This window comes from Pantherophis guttatus, chromosome 3 (assembly GCF_059756535.1).
Source record: "Pantherophis guttatus breed Tessera chromosome 3, ASM5975653v1, whole genome shotgun sequence".
NCBI lineage: Eukaryota > Metazoa > Chordata > Lepidosauria > Squamata > Colubridae > Pantherophis > Pantherophis guttatus.
Window position 1 is genome coordinate 158,000,565 of NC_142065.1, and position 23,264 is coordinate 158,023,828.

At 36.6% G+C, this 23,264-nt stretch overlaps 1 long non-coding RNA gene across 1 annotated transcript; it reads left to right on the forward strand.

Annotated features, from left to right (window-relative positions):
• The first annotated feature begins 2,729 nt into the window (after window positions 1-2,729).
• LOC117672366 (uncharacterized) lies at window positions 2,730-21,130 on the forward strand. Its single transcript, XR_015732894.1, has 2 exons — window positions 2,730-2,811; window positions 16,001-21,130. It is a non-coding gene; the product is annotated as an uncharacterized LOC117672366 (long non-coding RNA).
• The last annotated feature ends 2,134 nt before the right edge of the window (window positions 21,131-23,264 follow it).

Below are 23,264 nucleotides of genomic sequence, written 5' to 3' on the forward strand. Positions count from 1 at the left end.
AAATTGTTGTTTTTATATTTTATAGTGCATTTTATTCAATGTCTGTGAGCCACCTCGAAACTCCTTTAGTGAGATGGGCGGCATACAAGCTTGATAAACAAATAAACAATATTGTTTATTGTTAACAATGTCAGGTTAACATACAACTCTAAGCCATAATGAAATCCCTTCTTAACTTCGCTCAATATGTAACTCTAACCATTATCCATTAGGGTATATGTCACTAATCAAACCATTCTGATTTGTTTAAAAAAATCGTGGTTAAAAGTGTCATATCTCAATACATAGAACTAATCTTAATACACCGCATCTCTACAGCTGACTGTTGTATCAAGAAAGAACAATCTAGGCCAGGTGTGTCAAACTGGCAGCCTGCGGGTCAGATGCACCACGTGCAGGCCACGCCCACCCCAGTTTTGCAAAGGGGAGAAACAATGCAATATGTCACTTGACGGCAATGTGATGCCGCAAGTTTGACACCCGTGATCTAGGCCATTCAATCATTCTCAACAGATTCTTGTTACCATCGGCATGTATGGTAACTGCAACTAGTTGAGCTCATATGCTCTTCCCACATTTACTGTGATTGACAGTATCTTGTTCTTCCCCTTTTGTTGACATGAGAGACACAAAGGAGCCATGTAATTCCTATTTCCCCATTCTGTCTTTGCCAATTATTTTCTCAGTTTTGATCTTGTAAGCTTTTCCTTCATGCTCTGGTTACATCATTTTTCATACTTTTCTACATCAGTTTTATTTCCAGACACCTTTAAAGATTTGAGTTCAGCTACCCTCTCTTTGACTTACTTTACTGTTAAATATTTCATTCCTAGTTCGCTTTCCACAAGCCTTGCAGAAATTCATATTTTGTCTTTCTTGCCTTGAACCTGCAGGGATAAGGCACAACAGATTACTCAAAGGCTGTGCTAGGGTAATTATTAATAGGTGACATACTTTCCTGGTGCATGGAAAACAGCCTTCTAAATATGATATGGTAGCAGATCTGTCATAGGCTGACTATTTGGGAGAAAGCATTGATTTCTGAACTAATCATATAATGTACAAATCACAACTAGCTTTGTGTATAGTCTCCACAAATTGCTAAATCATTACACAGAATTTATTTATTTTCTCCTAGACAAATAAGTCAAGGGATATTGACTTGCACGGTTAGTCGAATAGCTTATTTTAAATAGACTTTCTATCTTGCAAAAATAAAAAAATAGTGCAGAAAATAAAATGTCACACAATCTCCACCAGTCTATTTTCTAAGAATGATTTATTGGACTTAAAATGGTGAGGTGAACAAACAATCATTACTGAACAGGGGAAAGAAAACAGGATCATGTTTTCCTCAGAAGACAACAATTTAGTACCGATGTTCTCTTATAGCAGAAGCAGAATCATGTCAGTTCATTCTGCCCCCTTCAAGTTTTGGAAAAATTATATCAAGTACAGCGGAACCATTTTTATTTTCCTCACTGTGTGCAGTAATGATGTGATGAGTAATTAGAACAATGCTACAGCACTTCCTTTGAATTTATATATTACAATAATGTCAAATGATAATTATTAGTTTCAAATATCAATAATTGAGATATATAATTAAATCATTTTCAGTGCAATATTTATTTGGATTGTTAGATACTTTTAGAAAGCTTTAAAGAAGCTAGGCATATCTGATCTGCATACAGAAGAAGGAAGTGGCCTAAGTCTATTCTGAACATCTAACTATTTCAATAGTCATCATATTATGACTCCAAGATGAGACATCAAGTATAGAAATTGCATATATTATCTCAGTTTTTACTGGGGGAGGGAGAGGGGACTTCACAATTTTGCTGAATATACAAATTATAGATGGAAGAGAAATGTAACAATAATACAAAGTCATCTCATTAAATCACAGAGATCAACTCTAGACTAAAACCATTAATATTTTGCACTCTGAAAGACCTATATTATTACATCATGTTATATATATTTAGCGTGAATAGTGCAAGCGCTACTCCAATATCTTCAAGAATAAACATCATGGTTTTCAACATGAGCAAATAAGTGACTGAGTTCATTTCAGTTTGCTTAAGTATGGTTTGCCATGCAAGGCAGAATTTTCTGAATTGATGGAAAGACATAACCCATAGTTTATGAACTGAATTGGAAGTGATTCCTGCTGTTGCATTTGTGGTAGTCCAAATGAAGCAGATTTTTGGTACATCATGAGCCACTCTAATTCAGAAGCTTACCTTCTAGAAAACTGCTAAACCAACATTCCCAGAAAGCTTCGCTTGGCATATCCTTAAAGTACATATTCTTATGGATGTAACACAATTAGATTATATCTAATATCTATATCTATTATTAGATAATAGATATATAGCATGGTGAAATTCAATTTTTTTTTTATTACCAGTTTGGTGGGCATGGCTTGGTGTGTGTGGTGTGGCTTGGTGTGTGTGGTTTGGTGGGCATGGCAGGGGAAGGATACTGCAAAATATCCATTTCTACCCCACTCAGGGGCCAGTCAGAGGTGGTATTTGCTGGTTCTCCGAATTACTCAAAATTTCTGCTACCATTTCTCCGAACTACTCAACATTTCTGCTATCAGTTCTCCAGAACCTGCTGGATTTCACCCCTGATATATAGATAGATAAAAAGTATGATGTAGTGATCAAAGGGACTACATTATATACAGGGTGAGAGAGTAAATTCTAGCCTTGACTTAGGCACAAAGCCAATTGGTGACCTTGGGACAATTACTCTCTCTCAACCTTAGGAAGAAGGCAATGGCAACCACTTTTAAAACTGCAGGTAAGAAATTTGTATATATTTATCCATATAGTTGCTAGGAGTTAAGCATGATTTGAAGGCATGCACACACACACACACACACACACACACACACACTTGCCAAAGAGGCAGAAAACATTCCAAATTATTTTGAATTAATAACAAATTACAATCAATTGACTGTATAATAAGTTATTACATTTATAAAATTAACTGATCTCTCAACTGCATATAACTACTATTTTTCCTCACACAGAAAAGTGCATATACTGATACACATCTCCCTTATAACATAATCATGAGTCAAAACCCAATTTACGTAGGATACAGACAAAACCTGAAAAAAATATGCAAAGAAATATATAGATGGATTTTAATTATAAATGAAGACTATTTAAATCTATGACAAAAATATGAAGTGGTGTCATTTAGATTGTTATGAGTGTGTATTGAAAAGTGAATGCAATTCATGGGAAAATAATATTTTTCTGGGTGACGTGAATTGACAAGACAGTAAAGTAAAAGTAATTGGTATACATGGAGATTCAGGAACTAAAATCAGTGGTGATTTGTTTTGTAAAAATCTAATTGCTTCTATAACAGGAGTGTCAAACTCAAGGCCCAGGGGCCAGATCCGGCCCACAGGATGCTTAGATCTGGCCCACAGGGCCACCCTGATAACAGCAAAGGACTGGCCTGTGGTACCTCTGTCAGCAAAAATGGAGCTCGGAAGGGCCACATGCGGCCCTCCCGAACTCCGTTTTCACTGGCAGAGGGTTGCAGGAGGCTATCACAGCTGAAAATGGAGCTCAGGTGCCCATTTTCACTGCCAAAGCGTTCGGGCCACCACAGGCGCCCGCAACACGAGTGCTGTTGAGCTGGCGACCCTGGCCATGCCCCCACACACCCCCAAGATCAAAGGTAATGCTGATGTGGCCTTCAATGAAATTGAGTTTGACACCCCTGATCTATAATGTTCACTTGGTAAATAAAAATAAGCCTAAATGCAGTTTATCATGAAAGATTTAAAGAGTTAATAAAGTATACAAGTATAATAAGAGGTTTTTAATATGAGACTGATCTTTTTTTGGAAGGGTTCAGAGGGCATATTGGAAGAAAGAGGGCATAAAAAGAGGAGAAGCAGGAAGAAGAACAAGAGTTAAAGTAAAAATAATTATAGGGAGAAAGTATGAGTCCTAATAAAAATATTAGGACAGAAATTAATTACTTGGCAGAATAAATGGAAACTGAGCAGAAGAAAAAAGCACATAGCAGGTACTTGAATCATATGAAAATAATTATGTTGCAGACTGCCACTGATGCTAATAAGAAATATGAAAAAAAAATGGTTGGCAGAATGATGAAATGAAAAAGGCTGTGGGTGAACAGGTTGAGAACGAATCTGCATATAAGAGGAAAAAAATGAGAGAAGGATATTCTGTAATTTCTATAGAAAATAAAATATAGTACAAAGAATGTAGTCAAAAAGACCAAAGAATTGTTAAGATCAAAAAAGGTGGCAAGAAAGCAGAATGGTTTTAATAGAAAAGTCCATCTAACAGAACAAAGTTAGGGATTACTGGAAGGAATAATTGATTTGGAAACAGTCATGTTATGTTAAAGGGTAGAATAAAAATGAATGCTCTCTCTGTGTGCATGTGTGAATTAGTTCAAGTTCTGACTAAATGCTGGAGAATAGAAAGATTTATATTTATACTCCTTGCAGTCATCTGGTTGTTTGCACTTTGAAGGTGGGTCACAGCTCTCTGAGAGTCGTTGAGGCTCCTGGGGGTTTATCAGTGCTGTCAGGATCCCCTGAATCAGAGTCCAAATGGGTGTGGAACTTTCTTGGAACTACTGAAAGGACTGTGTTGTAAATATGAATAAGTGGTATCATATCTGTCCCCCTTTGTTGAGAGAGGACTGTTCAATTTTAACTTAGATGGCCTCTTTTACCTCTCTTTCAAACTAGTGGTCCTCTCTGTCCAGATCATGGGTTTTGCTGCCTTTGGAAGAGTAAGCTTTGTCTTTCAAGTGCATGTGGACTACTGACTCTTGCCCTGATGAGTTGTTCTTCTATGTTGTGCCAGGGGTTTGTGAAGTAGTTGTTTGCTCCTCCAATATGCAGATCTGCCCATGTACTGCATAAATTAAATTGGTCAGTTTGTGTCTGGGTGTTTTATACTTGGGGTGGACAAGCTTCTGCCTTAGTGTATTCTCAGGTTTAAAATGTGAATGTATGTTGTGTGGGTTGAAAATCCTTCTGAACTTTTCAGATACTCCTGCATGAACCATATATGGACCATATTACTTCATTTGTTGTCCTCTTCTTTGTCTGTTATGGAGGAACTCCTGCTGGGCCTTCTTCTGGATTTGTTGAAGGCTCAGTTTGGATAGCCACAAGTTCTGCGGGCTTCCTTGATATGTTTTAGTTCTTTTTCTTTTTCCTCTTTGCTGGTAGGCAAACCTTTAGCCCAGTAGTATAGGGTTCTGATCACTCCCATTTTGTGCTCCAGTGGGTGGTGAGAATCAAAATTTAAATACTGATCTGTGTCTATGGCTTTTCTGTAGACCTCAGTGTTAAGACTTCTGTCTTCCTTAATGTATACTGCACAGCCCAGGAAAGCAAGATTATTTTCCCTAACATCTTCCCATGTGAATTTATTGTATCTGTTGATAGCGTTGATGCGTTTGGTGATGAAGGCTTCCATTTTCTGTGTTTTAATCTTGACCCAAGTATCATTCACATACCTATACTAGTGACTGGGTGGAATTCATTTGAAGGAGTTTAGGGCTTTGGTCTCTATCTTTTCTATCTAGAAATTGGCCACAATGGAGGACACGGGTGAGCCCAGGTTGCAGCTGTGTTTTTGTCTATAGAAACCTTCACTGTATTTAAAATAGGTAGTAGTCAGGCAGAGGTCCAGCATGGCACATATGTGGTCTGGGATGAGATTAGTTTTGTCATCCAATGTACTGTCTTGTAGCAGTCATTTCTTCACTACCATGACAGCTTCAGTTGTTGGAATGTAGGTGAAGAATGAAGTGACATTGTAAGAAACTATAATCTCATCCGGATCCAGTTTTAATTTCAAAATCTTGCTGACAAAATCCTCTGAATTGTTGATGTGATGGGTGGTGTAGCCAACCAGAGGACTAATAAGGTGGTTAGATATTTTGCAAAGTTGTTGATGACAGAGTTGATGTTGCCAACGATTGGTTTGAATGGAGTTCCTTCTTTGTGGATTTTTGGGAGTTCACATGTACATGGAGTGGCTTCCCTGAGTAAAAAGTGGTAAAGGAGATTTGGATGCGTAGACAAAATAAATGAGGACTGAAACACAAACAAATATATGAAAGAAAAAGAAATGTGTCAAGAGGAAGGGAAGAATGAGAATATAGTGAGTGGATGGAGTTGATGAGATCTCAAAAAGGGGGAGATGAAATGCTTAAACAACAAAAGCAACCTGTGAAGTTGTGTAAGAAGGATAGGGGAAAGATGTGAAGAGGTATACTGAATGGTGATAATGTAAATTAGTTGTTCCTCCTCCTCCTCCTCCTCCTCCTCCTCCTCCTCCTCCTCCTCCTCCTCCTCCTCCTCCTTTATATGGCTACCCATCTTATCTAAGAAACTTTAAGTGGCTCGCAACACGTAAAAAAACAAAGCAATGAGTTAAAAAACCCAATATATAAACATATTAAAAATAATCAGTAATCAATTTAAAGAAAAAATAATGATCAGCAGCAGAATCCATCTTTAGATCAGCTCAACACCGCCATTCTAAAAGCTCCTCACTAGATCCCCCCCAGGCATTGCAGCAGTCATGTCTTGAGGGCTTTTACAATTTTAGTCTTACTATTTCTTACTCATTGTCTATTAACTACATACCCCAGATGGAATAGCATGATGGGTGATATGAATGTTTGTATCACTGAATCCGGAGATTAGTCACAGAACTCAAGTTTTTGCCTAGCTTGTTAAAATAACTTTGAAAATGATATGACATTTTTTTTCCTGCCGCGTTAACCTGATTTGGAAATGGACAAAAATAACACCCTTTTAAATTATTTATTTACTTTAGAAAAATGTGGAACTAATAGTGAAAAATCTTTGTCTTTTCTTCACAGCTACATTTTAAAAGGGTAGTCTAAAAATAGAATGGTCGCCAGAATGAAATCTGTTCCAACATCTTTTTTAGACACACCATTATCTGCAGAATAATCAAGTGCATGTAATCCCAATAGTTTACACATTACCCGTAATCCCAGGAGTAGCTGCAATCTTTTTGAAGGGGAATGTTTTATTTCCCACATATCCTGCATAATTGAAGCATTGTACTGCGACATCTTAGTATCCAGAGAAATGGAAGCAAGCAGACCATTTACTTATTGATTATTCTTGGGTCCTGCCAATTGCTTGGAAAACAAAGTTGGATTGTTTTTATCTTTTACAGATGGTTGAGCAGAGCATATAATAATGTCAGCATCAGAGAAGTTGCTTTTGTATGAGACATTTGGGGCCCAAGGCAGTTTTGCATGAGATTGAAGTATGATTTCCACCTTCTTCAATTATGCTGGATTTCAAAGTCTGCTTGATCAGATAAGGCATTGGCTTTGTTTTCCCTGTCCTCTTGAAAAGAAAAGAAAAATAAAGTAATGCCTGGCATAGAATAGAGTAGAGTGGAATGGAATGGAATGGAATAGAATACTTTATTCGACCAAGAGACACACAAGGAATTTGTCTCCGATGCATAATCTCTCAGTGTACATGCAAAATGACAGAGTAATAATAATCATAATAATGATACCAATAATAGAAGGTAGTAGAAAAGATGAGATCTGTCAAATGTAAGACAGATAGTTTATACTTCATATTTACAGAGTCATCTATTGATTGGGTTTTCTGACTATGTTCACGTTTTCTAGATAGTAAGTATCTCTACATGCAATGTATTTTTCTCAAAATTATAATTGATAATTTTATCTCAGACTGCTCCTTTATATAATCTGCAATTGTTCATATTTTATTACTAAATATCAATATCAATAGAATAAGTTACTAAATATTACTACAAATCAATAAACTGAACTCTCCAAATGTGCATTATCCATGTTCCAACATTCTGGGTGACTATAGCAGAAAGCTAACACAATAATTATCACCAGTGCCCCTGAATCCTATCGCCGATTGTTAGACAGCTGCAAGCCCTCTATTCCAGGGTCCTCACACAGTTTAACATTAAGCAAGAATAGATAGGTCTTTTCTCCAGTCTAATTTGATGCCCTTCCTTCAGCTCTACTGGAGGGAAGATTTCATGGGACCCCTTTTCACAAACCCTTTGCCCTTGTGGTTCCAGGGAAGTAGAAGCTCTCTTTCATGTTCGCATAGGGTGCCCTTTTTATGATGACCCAAGATGTGCTCCAATTGCCCCCAATTATTGCCAAATATGAAAGACATGCAAATAAATTTTATGTTTATTATTTTTTAAGGGATACTAAGCCTACACTCACATACCAAGTAACCAAATATTTCCATCAGCTTACTCCACTGTGGAAATATTTTAATTAGATATGCTGTTTTATTATGCCATTTGTACTAATCAATTTCTCCTTTTACTGTATTCGGTTATTGTAAAAGCTTTTTTTAAAGCTACACTTAAAAACAAAACTATCATGAGGGTTGATACACGTTTTTATGTAAAAGTCCAGATCCTGCCCCTCCTCTATCTCCATGACTGCAGTAGGCAGGTTGCAGGTCAAGGAGTATAAAACCCATTGGATGGTGTCAGTCTGCTGATTGGCCACAATCTACATCTCAGTGACACTCACTTTCACCTCGAATGCTCAGTTAAGTGAGACTTTGGCCTGACAAACTGCCATTCACCCATTTTTCTAATTTACAGGGCATACAAAAATAGGAGATGGGCTGCATATGGTTCATGGATCATAGCTTGTTAACACATGATCTATCATATAATAGGTTTTCATATAGAACTCCCCTCTTCCTTTCCTATTGTCATTCTATTTTCACTATACTTTTTTTCATTTTTTTCTCTTTTTTTCCTTATTCACATTTTCCTCACTATTCACTGCTGATATTACATTGCTGATAAAAGGGTGATCATTTCATCACCCTTTTATCATTCACAAACACTGTTTTTTACCCATTTGTAGTTCTTCCATTATTACCATTCATACAACAATGAACATTATATAGGCTTCTACCTTTGAATGTACCTTACAACAAAATTGACTCTATTCCAGAAAATAATATAATCTTCATTTAGATTTTACAGGTAGCCCTTGTCTTACGATTGTTAATTTAGTGACTGTTCAACATTACAGTGGTGCTGAACAAAAGGAGTTGCAAGCCCTACTCAAAGTTACATCTGTGGCAGAGGCTTCCGGTTTGGCTTCCATCGTCACTAGACGGTCTTTTGGGACCGCCACCCCCACCGCCCATAAAGAGCCGCCTTTACAGCTGGGAGGCAGCTCGAAAGACTCCATTTCCTTAAGGAAATGTGAGGTGAGCCGGCGAGAGCAGGTAGAGCCCTCTGCGAAGTCCCCAGAGATTTTTTTCTACTCTTGGGGAGGAAGCAGGATGAGGCTCCCTATCCAGCTTGCCGCTGCTCTGGGCTGCGGGAGGACTCTGCGCTTTGCAGAGCTAGACGATGTGACCAACCTAATTAGCGAAAACTAACAGATTGCTCGAATAAGCAGGATGAAATCCAGATTTGGGACTCTAAACCGCAAGTATTTGTAACAACCCTATGATTGATGAAGAAAGAGTGAAAAGGGGAAAAAAAGTTTAAAATGGCGGCTGGCTGAGGCTTGAGAAGAAAGCTGAAAGTGAAAGTCTTTCCGTTTGAATGGTTTAACTTGCTACAAAGTATCTGAAGCAATAACGCTGCCTACAAGGGAAGAGAAAAATTTCTGTTTCATGCTTCTTCCTTTCTTAGAGACTTGATATTGATATTGTGTGGAGAGAAGACTTTTTCTTTAAAAAGAGTCTGTTTGTGTGGCAGGATGGCGTTAAAACTGACAAAGCCAGACAACCAAGCTGTGGGGGGGGGGCTCCCCCATTTATAAATCACAAGAGCAATTTTTGAGCTCGCAGATGCAGAAGAATGGTTTTAAAGTTTTAAAGGAATTTGTTTTGGAGGAGTTGGCAAGACATGATGAGATTATGAACCAGAATCTTGAAAAATATAGACAGGAAATTAAAGAGTTGGTTCAACAAAAGTATGATAACCTGAAGCAATATATTATAACAGCTTTGAAAAGTTTCTCAGAAGTAATTCTAAAGATGGATAAAGATATCAATTTAGAAATAGATTCTAAAATGAAGGAAGCTGATTATAAGATTCATAATCTGGATAATAAAATACAAAGAATTGAAAATGATTTGACAATGATTCAAGAAAATAGCTCAGAAGTAGAGTCTAAAATGAAGGAAGCTGATCACAAGACCTACAATGCAAATAATATAAAGCAAAGGATTGAAAATGAAGTTACAATGATGCAATTTAGATCCATGGAATTTGCGATCAGAATGAGAGGAATACAGGAAAATAACAGGGAGGACCTGAGAAAGATGTCTGCTGAAGCTCTGGCTGTGATCTTAAAGGTCAGCTCTGAAGAAGTTATTTTGTAAGATTGATAAGGCCTACAGAGTAAATTCTTGGGTGGCAAAGCAAAGACAATTGCCTAGAGATGTGGTGATTTATTTTACTGATAAAGGAATAAGAAATGATATTGTGCAAAATTCTTTTAACTCCACTCTAGAAATGAATGGAAAGAAGATCTGGATATATAAAGAGCTGCCGTCCAAGATGTTAAAAGATAGAAAGGACTTTGGATTTTTGGTGACTGAGCTAAAGAAACAAAACATCCCATTTAGGTGGGATGCTCCAGTTGGTATAATATTGAGATATGAAGGAGAAAGATATCAATTAAACACTGTTGAAAAAGCGGAAGAATTTTACTACAAGGTTTTTAAAATGGGCCCAACATCTCCACGTATGTCATCAGTGTCAGGAATACAGGAGGGGGATAAAGAAAAGCAAAATGAACAAGAGATTGAAACTCAGGCTAAGCAGATGGAGATGGAGGTAATGGAAAAACGACAAGTTATAGAGGGCTTTTTGGATGAGCCGCTTTTGGATTCTCCTTCAGAGGCTATAGCTGGATCACCTATAAATACAAGAGAGGTGGCTTCAGATCTCGATTTGATGTCTTATCAAGTTAAAGACCAGCATGTAACTCAATCAGCTGATATACAAGTTCTAGAAGGGCAACCAGGGTGGAGATCGAAACCACAACAAGTTAAGAAAAGAAGAAGCAGGTTCTACAAAACTAAAAAATTTTAAACTACAATTCTTTCTTAGCCAACAGATTATGCCAGTTATTTAAGAGACGATTAAATATAATAAGCGGGATTTATAGAAGGCTGATACATGAAAATATAGCTGAGGCAAATTACAGACTTATACTATTTTGAGAAGAATAACAGATCTCTGCAGTGCTGGTGTTTTTGGGATGTGGAAGATGGCCTGTGATTGATCGGATTGGAACTTTCTATTTTGGATTCTCTGAAAAATGGATTATGTATATGTTGAGCTATAAGGCAAGAGAACTATGGAATAGGGGCATGCAGATGATCTGGCTGTTACCCTAACGTGGTTGTCGGAATTAATAATCTAGACAAAAGACATTACAGAAGATACCATATGGAATATAAATATAAAGTCACTCGGGTTTTTTTTCTCATATACAGAAATACTTATTAATGATGGGGGCAGATGGTAATTGAAGATACTGAATATACTGTTGGAAGCAGGACTTGATGTTACCCTAACATGGTCGATGGAATTAACAATCTAGTTGAAAGACATTACAGAAGATACTATATGGAATACAAATTTAAAGTCATCTGAGGGTTTTATTTATATATGGAAATATCTTTTAGTGATATGGGCAGAAGAATAAAGATATTAAATATATTATGTATGGTAGACCTGTAGGATAGTGGGTGAAATAAAATTGATATGGTACAAGGTGATAGGTAATGTTACTGATTGCTTAGTTCAGGAAAAGGGATGTTATGTTTAGATATTAATATACTTAAAAGATTTGAGTTAAGAGATATACGTATGGGGGTGGATTATGAGTAGAATAAATGCCAAATCAGGATTTATTATATAGTTTCATAGCCGAATGTTGTTTGAAACATATAGTATGCGGGGGACATAATAATAATGTTAGAAAGAAATGTTTAGCACATAGGGGGTGGTGTAAAAGGGTGGTAAAGTATTATATAATGTGATATTAATTTGGATTTCATCTTGCAGAAGCCATGGGGCGAGGGGAGGGGGAGGGGGGTTAGGGAGTGGAGGGGGAGGAGGAAAATTTGTATTTGAAAAACTTTTTCAATAAAAAAAAAGTTACATCTGTGGCAGTGCCTCTGCTTTTGCGCGATCAAAATTTGGGTGCTTGGCAGCAAATCTTGCCTTATGATTGTTGGGGAACTGCAGCTCTCCCCATTCATCTATCAGTCTTCTCCTCTCAGACGTTCAACCAGCCCACGAGCACACACACAGCTGCCACAACTCTCAAGACCACATCCTGATCCCTGACTACCTATCCCTGTCCCACCATACCCAGGTGAACAAACCTTTTCTTGTCCCCATCATCCACAGGTCCACCTACACTCTCAGTTTCTGGAAGAGCCTTTCTAGCCTTCAGAACAATCACCTTTGCTAGCTTTCTGGCCAGAAAAGAGCCTTTCTAACCTTCAGAAACAATAGCTAGAAAGAACAGAAGGAAATCTTTGAAGTTGTTTCCCAGGCATGCAATTGCAAATCTCTGTTAATCTTCTATTTATATGATTTATATATTTATAAGATTAAATTCCATGCATGAACTTCAAGTCATTATATGAATTAACCAAAGTAACACAAGTAAGGGAAGAAATGTAAAATGTATGCATATAAAATGTATACTTTTCAAGCATAAGGACCCAGGTTTATCTATAGCATTTCTGTGAGGGAGATAGGAGATTTAGATGGACAGACGGATAGATAGATGATAGATAGATAGATAGATAGATAGATAGATAGATAGATAGATAGATAGGAAAAAAAAAAGAGAGAGAGAGAGAGAGAGATGATTAACAGATGAAAGGTAGCTCAGGATTTGTTTTGAGAACCAGTGTGGTTAGGAAAGCATTAGAGCAGGTTTTAGTTCTTCCTTAGCCATTGAAGCTCACTCTTAGCCCATATTATCTCACAGAGTTGTTGTGGAGGTAAAAAAAAACATAGCTCCTGAAACATTCTTAGATCTAAGCACAAAATAAAATATTTACTACCAAATAACAATGGCTAATCTCTTCAGTGACACTTTTAATCCTGCACAAACAATTTTGCCCAGGTGCTTACCTGCTTTAACAAGGTCATTTTACTCATTTTGGCGATCATTATTGATACCCCAAAAGTGTAAAATCTATAAATTTTGAAGAAATTGGAAGAGATGTCTTTTGATCAGTTTTGATCAGAATCAGTCAGTTGTTTAGTTCTGAAAAATGAAGAGATTTCTACCGAATCTTAGATGCCAATTAGGGGGAAACTCGTAAACTTGCAATTCGTATGTATAGCTCTATACAGCAACTATGCTACCAGCAATCTTTTTAATGAGATGAATGCAGCAAAAGAAGACCGTAATTTGGTAGGTTCTCCCTGTCTGTTCTAAGCAGGGTTGTGCTCTTCATATTCACCCAGCCTCTTTAAAAATTCCATAAATGGCATCGCCTAACTAAATTTTTGTATTCTCTACACTCTATATCCATGTCATAAAAATATTCACTTCACAAAAGTGTACGTGTCTTATCACAGTTGGCCGAATAAAGTATTCCATTCCATTCCATTCCAGTCCAGTCCAGTCCAGTCCACTCCACTCCACTCCAGTCCACTCCAATCTATTCTATGCCAGGCATTACTTGATTTTTCTTTTCTTTTTTACGTTGTAATATATTTCCTTTATTTTTTAAGATCATTTTTATTAAATGCATCTCAGCCCCTTGCATATGCATATCCAGATGCACAGAAACAAACCCTACGTTTTCACAATTTTCACTGTGTCATTTACTAAACAATTACTTTACTGTTAGCAGAGATGGGGAATTTTGATTTGTTGGACAAAATTAGTGCAATTGTCCAATCACTAGCTGGAGGTTCTCTCAAGTATTTTTGTACAACAGACTTCCTAAATTTAACAAGTGGCAGGTAAAAATGTTATGTACGGTCTGCCACTTGTTAAATTTATGTAGACTGTTGAACAGAAATACTTGCGAGAGCCTCCAGCTAGTGATTGGACAATTGCACTAATTTTGTCCGACGAATCAAAATTCCCCATCTCTGCTAACAGTGAAGTAATTGTTTAGTGAACAACACGGTGAAAATTGTGAAAACATAGGGTTTGTTTGTGTGCATTTGCACACTCATATACAAGGGGCTGAGATGCATTTAATAAAAATGATCTTAAAAAATAAAGGAAATATATTACAACATAAAAAAAGAAAAGAAAAATCAAGTTCTCATCCAAACAAATCCACATGAGAGACAATGTCCATCCATTTTGGACATATGCACAAGGTCACTGCATATGTCAAAGGGACAAGGTTTCTCTCATGAAGCACCTTCTGCCTCTTGCCTTTTTGAGTTTTTTTTTTAATCACTGAAGAATCCACAGTCATCAACACTGGATTTAAAAGATATATTGTAGACTTCCACTACAACAAATTGAAAAGGTCTGAACAAATGAACACAATCAGAACATGACTTATGACCATTTTTCACACTTATGACTGTTGTAGCGTCCTTATAGTCACATAATCAAAATTCAGATGCTTGGCAACTGGTTTATATTTATGACCTAAAAAGGGTCATGCGATCCCTTTTTGCGTCCCCCTGACAAGTAAAGTCAATGGAGAAGCTGTATCACAACAATCATGTTACTAACTGAACAATTGCAGTGATTCACATAACAGAAGTGGTAAGAAAAGTTGTAAAATGGGGCAAAACTCACTTAACTTGTTTAGCAACACAAATTTTGGATTCAATTGTGGTCATAGGTCAAGGACTGTATTTCCAAAGAAGTATTATACATCGGAAAAAGTGAGATAACAATGAAGTATACATGCATAGATACGTAAAGTACTACATATTTGAAAAATATATATTCACAGAAAAGGAAAAAAAAAACATGACTTAGTGGACCATGTTGTATGAAACAACATTTTGTTAAAAGAAATGATCAAAGAAATGTATGAGAAAGAATTTTTTGCTGAATTTTGTGTGTGTGTATGTACACACATTTTATATATGTATTTCTACATCTATTTACTTATACAATTTATTAATCTCTTCACTCATTTTTGTCCTATTCACTCATGTATTAGATTTTGATCCTACCTTTTCCACAGGAATTGAAGCTGACATAGCTCTCCTTGTTTAGGTTTCATTCCAGCAACAACGGTTGAGGGAGACTAGGCTGAGTTTGACTGATGTCAGTAAGCTGCTGTGACTAACAGTGATCTTGAACTCTGAGAAAATTGTTTTTCCTATTTGCATCTAAACTGCTACATCATACTAGCTTGACAAGTTTTATACAAAAATGAGTAAATGAGGGGGGAAATCATGTAACAACAAATGAGCATTTATGTCAAACAGTTTTTAATCTTACCTCTTAGAAGGATTAGAATAATATCTCAATAAATAGTATATTTTTGTAACATAGAAAATGTTTATACTTTGAATGAAAAGGATTATCTGATCCCTTCCTGTTGGTTTTCAGACCTGGGCATGAATTGGAAAGCATACTGGTCACCTGTAGGTGATCTGTGGTTGGTTTTGGACAGCAGTCATGTACCTATTAAACAGCATTTGACTGCTGGCTCTGATATCCTTTTGGATCACCTGTTAGTATTATACATGAGGACTTTATTTTGCAGGCTTTCCTGTGTGTGGAATTCAAATTGGCATGGTGGGGGATAGGAGACTGAAATCTTGGGGAATTCAGTGGGGAATACCCCAGAGCTTGGGGTATTCTACTCTGTTCTTTTCAACGTCTACATGAAGCTGCAAGGAGATGTTATTGACTGATTTCAGGAAAGGTACCATCAGTGATAATACCCACTTATATATCTCCACCCTAGACCGAATAGGAGATGTGGCAAAAACTTTCAACGGTTGCTGCAAGGGGGATGGATGAAGCAGAGACCATGAATCCTAGCAAGAAAGAACACTGAACATCAGTGTTCTAGTTCCATGCACATTCCATCTATTGTTCCTGAAAGGATTGCACTTCACTTGAAAGAACAGGTACAAAGTCTGAGGAGCAAATAAAAGCCATGGTCAAGAGGGCCTTTGACCTGCTTCAATTGGTCCAAGTGTAACCTTTCTTGAACTAAGAAGATCTAATAACAGTAATTCACACTCTTTTTATTTCCCATTTAGCTTACTGCAAGTTTCTTTCTATGGGACTGCAGGTGAAGTTGACCCAGAAGATGCCACTGGAAAAACTGTAGCTGTGCATTTGTGACCAGTGCTAACCAAAGTAGCAGGATAACCTCTCTGTTGCAGTTGTTCCATTGGTTGCTGGTAGGATTCTGAGCTCAATTCAAGGTGCTGGTTGTCACCAATAAAGCCTTCTATGCAAGTGTCATCTCCAGGTGGTATCTGATCGCTTCTTATGGTCTAGGCTTGAGGATCTCTGTGGGTTCTACTCATAGCAGCAGGAAGGAGACCCAGAGGATCTTCTCAACAGCACGTGTCTCAGTTTGGAATAGCTTGCTTATGAGTCAGGATGGGGAGTAAAAATTGCATTCTTCCACATGAGATTTTGTTCTGGAAAAATCTAACGAAAGAACAGCAGTAGTGGAATTTTAATGATTATTGGGATCATTGTGTTTGTGCAATTGTAAACCATTTTGCATATCGTTTATGTCCACTTTTCCAACTTCTAAAATTGCTGCTACGTATTTGAGTAGGCATTTTACATATACAGACAGGAATAGATTTGGGGTGATTCCTCTCCCCCACCCTTTGTTTAACTGTCATATTCATTATTTTTTTTTGAGGACTAACGCTGTAATGTTCATCTAGTCCTCTCCTTAAAATGAGATGACACATTGCTGTCAGTTTGTAGCAATTCTGGCCAGAGGGAGCTCCAGCGGCTGTGGAAAAGTGGACTTGAAATGGTTTATATCCATTCTGATTTGCTTTGCTCTTTTCTAAATTTGCAGGAACAGGATTTAAAATAAGATCTGGCAGGGTAAAATAAAAGTTGGGTCAAAATACATGTTATAATAAGCAGGGTTTTTCTAAAAGGCATATATCTAAGATGGCCTAGTTTGAAAAGAAAGTAGAAGTGCATGGCCTCAGCCTGGATTGTGCATGCAATTAGACAGCTTCCCATTAAAAAAAGAAAAAAACCCTATCCATGGCTGCTCTTTCTTTCTTTCTTTTTCCCTCAGACACAGCTCTCAGTAAGCAGTACCATTAGAATCAAATAGTAACCCAACAGCATTTTTTTCCCTTCATACAATGCTCTTGGAAACAATTTGATATCATCCGATTGTGTCATTTTTTTTTCTAGCTTTAAGTATATGATAGGTGCTATAATTACTAGCTACCTCGAGCGGTTCTTGTCCTTTTTTTAAAAAATGCCTTTTCAAATAGCGTGTGAGAGCCTGTGGGCTGGCTTATCAATCTATTAACCCATTAAGAAATTAAGATCTTTTGCAAATCACCCACAAATTCAGTGGTGATCTTCACTAGCAAGCAGGTAGAAGTGTTAATTTAGGTAATGAGTTGATAGGATTGGATGTGGTTTTATAAATCTGGCTAAGAATTTTGCAAGTGGGTCCTTTACTAAAATATAGGAAGATAATGTGACATTCTTTTTAAATTGCAGTTAGGATGTCTGAGGAAAAATCCAGAAGTAACCAAACCTTATTATTAGCATATGAAAAAAAAACATACCCTGAGGTGAAAGCCTAGCTATTAAATGCACCCCCACACATATTATGGGATATAGGATTTTAGCAGGAAGCGTATTACTTATGTAAACCAATAAAATTATTTTTCTTTGTTTCAAAACTGTATACAAGTCTGTATCTTGCTGTGCTTTGGCATGCTTGATTTGGCTTAGCTTCCTAACCTTTGCTTCTGCATAGAAATAAATATTTGGATTCCAGTTTACTCTATCCTGTGTAAATTCCTTGGCCTATCATGCCAGGTAATCCAGCGTTGGGCTGGACCAATAGGTGTCACAAGAAAATATTTGAAATTACAAATAAGGGAATGGCTAAAACCTTTCCATCTTTTCTTCATGGCTAAAAATAGAATTTTGAACCTGAGTGGGAGTGGGAGTGGAGTAAACCAGTTTCTCAACTTCAGCGACTTCAAGAAGTGTGTACATCAACTCCCAGAATTCCCTAGTTAGTATTCCTTCCTAGGGAATTATGAGAATTGAATTCCACATGCTTTAATGATGCTGAGGTTGAGGAACACTAAGATAAGCAATTCCAGTTACGTCCTCTCCTTTAGAACAAAGGGGAGAAAAATCTGTCCCTTTTGATCTTTTTGAATGGCAGCTCTCATCCACCTTTCTGCTAGGTCAGGCCGGCTAGGGTACAGCTGTCAGATTTCTAGAAATTGAGACAACCATTAGATGTGAGCAAAAGAATACAAAAACAATTTGGCTCACTGTTGTCATCTTGTGATCATACAGATTTCTGCAGCCCGGATCTAGTAGCAGTGGGTTAGAATTGAGAAGAGCTAGAATTCAAAGGCAAGTCATATGTGGCAAGCTGCATATTACCCAATATTGCTTTAAAGGTGACAAACTATTGTTATAGGTTCAAGGTCTCTGATGGAAGAAAGTGACAGATTGGCACAATATCCATCTAAAAGCACCAGCTCTTCCAAGCTAAATCCACCACTATATTAAGTATATTTATTTTTAGGTTTAAATCTAAACTTTTACTTTTACCTAGTCTTCTACTCAGTAGGTAATAAGGCTGAGAAGTTCAGACCTAACGGTTGCTTACCTCAGCACAAGCTCTTTTTGCCTGTTTTCAGCCAAAAAAGAAAAAAATAGAGCAAAATCTGCAAATACATACCTTGCAATCTAAAGAGTGCCAGGATTGAGAAAATTGAACTAACTTTTATAGTGTATTGTGAGAAAATAAGCTTCATTATAGGTGTTTTAACTCAGTCCCTAAAATCTGCAACGCTTTCTGGTAGCACTATTTGATTTTGATTATAGGCTATTAATGAGCAAATATGTATTTTTTTTAAAAAAAAAATACTGTATTTTTCAGAGTATAAGACGCACCTTTCCCCCCAAAAAAAGAGGGTGAAAATCTGGGTGTGTCTTATACTCCGAATGTAGCCATGCCCAGTTTCTCAAATGGAGGATTCAGAGGCTGAAAAAAGCATCAAAAGCGAAGCTTTGAAAAGAAGCCCCCAAACAGAGCTTCAGAGGCTTTTTTTTCTGAAGCTCTGTTTTGGACGCTTTCAGAGGCAGGAAAAAAAGTTTTTTCTGAAACAGAGTTTCAGAGACAGAAAAAACAAAAACAAAAAAAAGCAAGGCACAGAAGTCACAACCAAGGAACTTGTTGCTAAAATTCACCTCTGGGAACAGCTGATTGAGGGTATTCCAGGAGGCCGATCCACCCGCTTTTTTCTTATTTTCCTCCCCAAAAACTAAGGTGCATCTTATACTCTGAAAAATACGGTAAATTGTATTTAAACTTTGTGAATTTCTGAAGGTTTACATTGTAATACCTACTTTACATCATCTAGAGGTGAATGGAAATATAATTTTTTCAGTCTCTACTTTTTAAGATAAATGCATCCCTCTTCAATTTAAGGTTTTAATACTACCGTTCACCCTGTCCCTATTCTTCAAATATCTTAGTATGTACATTTATGTAATACAACATATACTGACCTTTTCCTTTTTTCAAAAAGCAATACTGTTATTTATAACTTTTGATGACTACCATATAAACCAGGGATCAGCTCTGTGGCATCCATATTGCCTGCTCTCTATAACTGTCTGCAAAATCCCAAATTCAATATGACAGATAGAGTACCTGACATAGAAACATCCCACGAGATTTTGGAGATCTACCTGAAGTGGCTAAATTTAAAATATATAGTTTTACAAAATATTTAAAGACATTTCCAAAAGTTTCTGAGATATGGAGTCCTCTCAACTTTTCAGCACTATATTTTTATTTTATTTTTGCGTTAAAAATCTATATCAAACTCACAGTTCCGAAACTATTGTTTAGAGACTTATAATAACAAACACACGTGCATACTGTTATAATCATTTCCTATAATTATAATATGTTTATACTGTTATTTCAACTTTTATGTACATTTATATCAAGAAACATATTTGAACACGTATTACACCATTTTTTTTCCCATCATCATATTCAACTTTCAGAGACTGCCTAGGCAAGTCTCAGCAGTCCTTTTAGACAATGTTTTACATAAGTGATTTGCCATTGCCTCCTTCCAAGAGCTGGGATAAAGTGACTGGCCCAAGTCAGTAGGCTTTGGTCTTAAAGTAGGACTAGAACTCACTGCCTCCCAACTTCTGAGATGATGCCTTAACCACTACACCAAACTGGTTCTCTATCACAAATTTAGACGAATGCAAATCTCAAAGGATCACTGAATTTTCTTTTACACAAGGATTCAGATTTGTAAAATTGAGTTTTCAATGAAATATGAATTTCAAAATTTGTTCCTCCATGCCTACATGAAACAAAATTAACAACAACCTGCATTACACTAAGTGAAGACATAAAATGGAATGTGAAACGTAGCTAAGATTTTTTCCAGATGGAGGTTCTTGTAATATTTCAAAAAGCTTCACACTAATTGCATCTGAACTTTAAAGTAATAATGATTATTTATTTATGTGTTTTAATGAATATTTATTATCCTGGTCTTCCTTCTAAAGTTTCAGAACAGATGTCAGTTAAGAGTATGAGCCACTACTAAATTAAAATTAATAAATGAAATACAGCTGTATCCACTTGATTTGAAATAATAAAAATACAAACTCTGCAAGAGTTTGTTTGGATACATCCTGGCTGGACAAATTAGAGATAAAAAACCCGATTAGTTACTCCTTCAGCTCTTTAGAAATATTCTGTTGTCAATGTCTATTCCACAAGGAGAAGAAACTTTATGAATCTTAATATCTCATTTTTAAATTTTGTTCCACGTCATTAGTAAATGCATAAAAGAAAAAGAAAGCCAAATAAAAACTTCCTGTTGGGAACACAACTTAAACAATTTAAAAAAAAATACTTAAATGAGCCAAATTGTTTTTCAGGCTCACAAGATACTTTAGACTATTTCAGCATGTATGCAGATTTTTAAAAACTTTTTCCTGTGGAAGTGAGGTTGCTTTTTATGATACATTTATTGAGACAACTTGATGCAACTTATGAAGCAGCTATGTTAGTCTGTCATGAGACACATCTGTTTTAATGAACTGGAAAGAAATTGCTTCATACACTGTTCCTTCTGTTGTGTTTTTTTAAAAAAATAATTTTTATTTTAAAATTTAACAATGCTAAAGCATAATACAAACTAAAATTAGAAAATAATAGAAAAAATGCAAAGTGCAAAAGGAAAAGAAAAATAGAAAAAAATATTTAAAGACGTGACTCTCAATCTTCCTTACAGATTTAATATTTCCCAACCCCTATAAGATTATATATGTAATCCATTTTTCCCATTCTCTTCAGAGTCTATTTTGATCATTTCAGAAATTGGAAAGAATCTAGAATTTCTTCTTTTTCAAAGAGATTTATTTTTGTCTAAGTAATGCGACTGCAAGCCACTATTACTATTCTTATATTTTAACACCACTTATCAGGAAAAGAATAATGTGATGGGGAAAGTAAAGCTTTCTTTATTAAAAAGCTTATAGGATATAAAGGTCAAGCACAGAAAATCAGGAGTCCAGGCAGTTCAAATGAATATACCATATTTTTCAGAGTATAAGACGCTCTGGACTATAAGACGCACCTACCTTTTTTGGTGAGGAAAACAAGAAAAAGAAATCTGCCTCTGCCTCTGCATCCTAACAATTTTGCCTGGTTGCAGCAAACAGCAAATAGCCTGCTTTACTTTCATTTTCATTTTCAGCATAGCTTGATTAGCACAAGAAAAAAAAAAATCTGCTCCAGGCAATTTACCTCCTTGCAGCAAACAGCAGAAGCCCGCCTAGTAATAGGCAATGGCAATCCCTGCAGCATGAAACAACTGAGAATCAGGAGGTCAATCCAACAGACAATCAACTTGTGCTAATTAGGCTGTGCTGAAGCTGAAATGGGCTGTTTCTTCTTGCTGCTTGCGGCAAGGAGGTAATTTGCTGGGAGGCAGACACCAAAGGGTGGGGGCCAGTGGGTGGGCATGGCTACATTCGGTGTATAAGTCGCACCCAAATTTTAGGAGGGGAAAAAGGTATGTCTTATACTCCGAAAAATACAGTAGGTTTATTGTAAGCTAATGCTCTCTACAAGAATCTGAACTACTAACAATCAAAGCAAATTGATAAGAATAAATGGAATTCAAGGTGGGCTGGATTTGTGGGTGTAAAGGGATTCGAGACTGATGACACATTTTCCCCTTTCCTTGGGCGCAGCCTCGTCATTTCCTACAGTAACAATTACATACATACAATAAAGCTTTGTATTAAAGTTGCACGCTATCATTATGCCTCTAACAAAAGTTTCAGAGATGTTCTAGGATGAGTGTTACAGTGTATCTTAAATTCTGCTGGTGTAGCCTTCTTCTGAGCCTGTCCTCCTTTGGATTATCTCTGATTTAAATTCTATGGGAAATAGGTAGGTAGCTAGTTGAAGACAGTATGTAAACTAGCAGTGAGTTAAGACCTGAGATGTTCATAGGAATGTGAATTAAATATTCCTCCTGCTACCAGAGGTTTACAGATATGCATTTCAATATACAGCCTTTGAAAATAACAGTCAGAATCCAAATTTGAAAACATATCCCAATATTTCTTTGATTTAGAGTTTTTAAATTAAGGCCATATCATACATTCCACAGAGTTTGAGGTGATGAAGCAGGGAAAGAAAAAAAGATAAAAAGTTTCGAGTATTCATCAACAAATGTAACCCTTAATGTCCCCCGTCCCCACCCCCTTCTACAATCTGTTATTGCTAGGGTTTGTTTAATCAGTGCTGGAGATTGGTAGGCTGATGAGTGCTTTGCATTATTTTATTTTTTTTATCATTTTGTGTAATTCAGTGGGCATTTCTCTTGACAGAAATCATTCTTATCCTTTTGGCTGATAAAACAAAGAAGAATCCTTGTTTCCACAAGCATATTTGTCTTCATTTATCTCACGTGTGTACT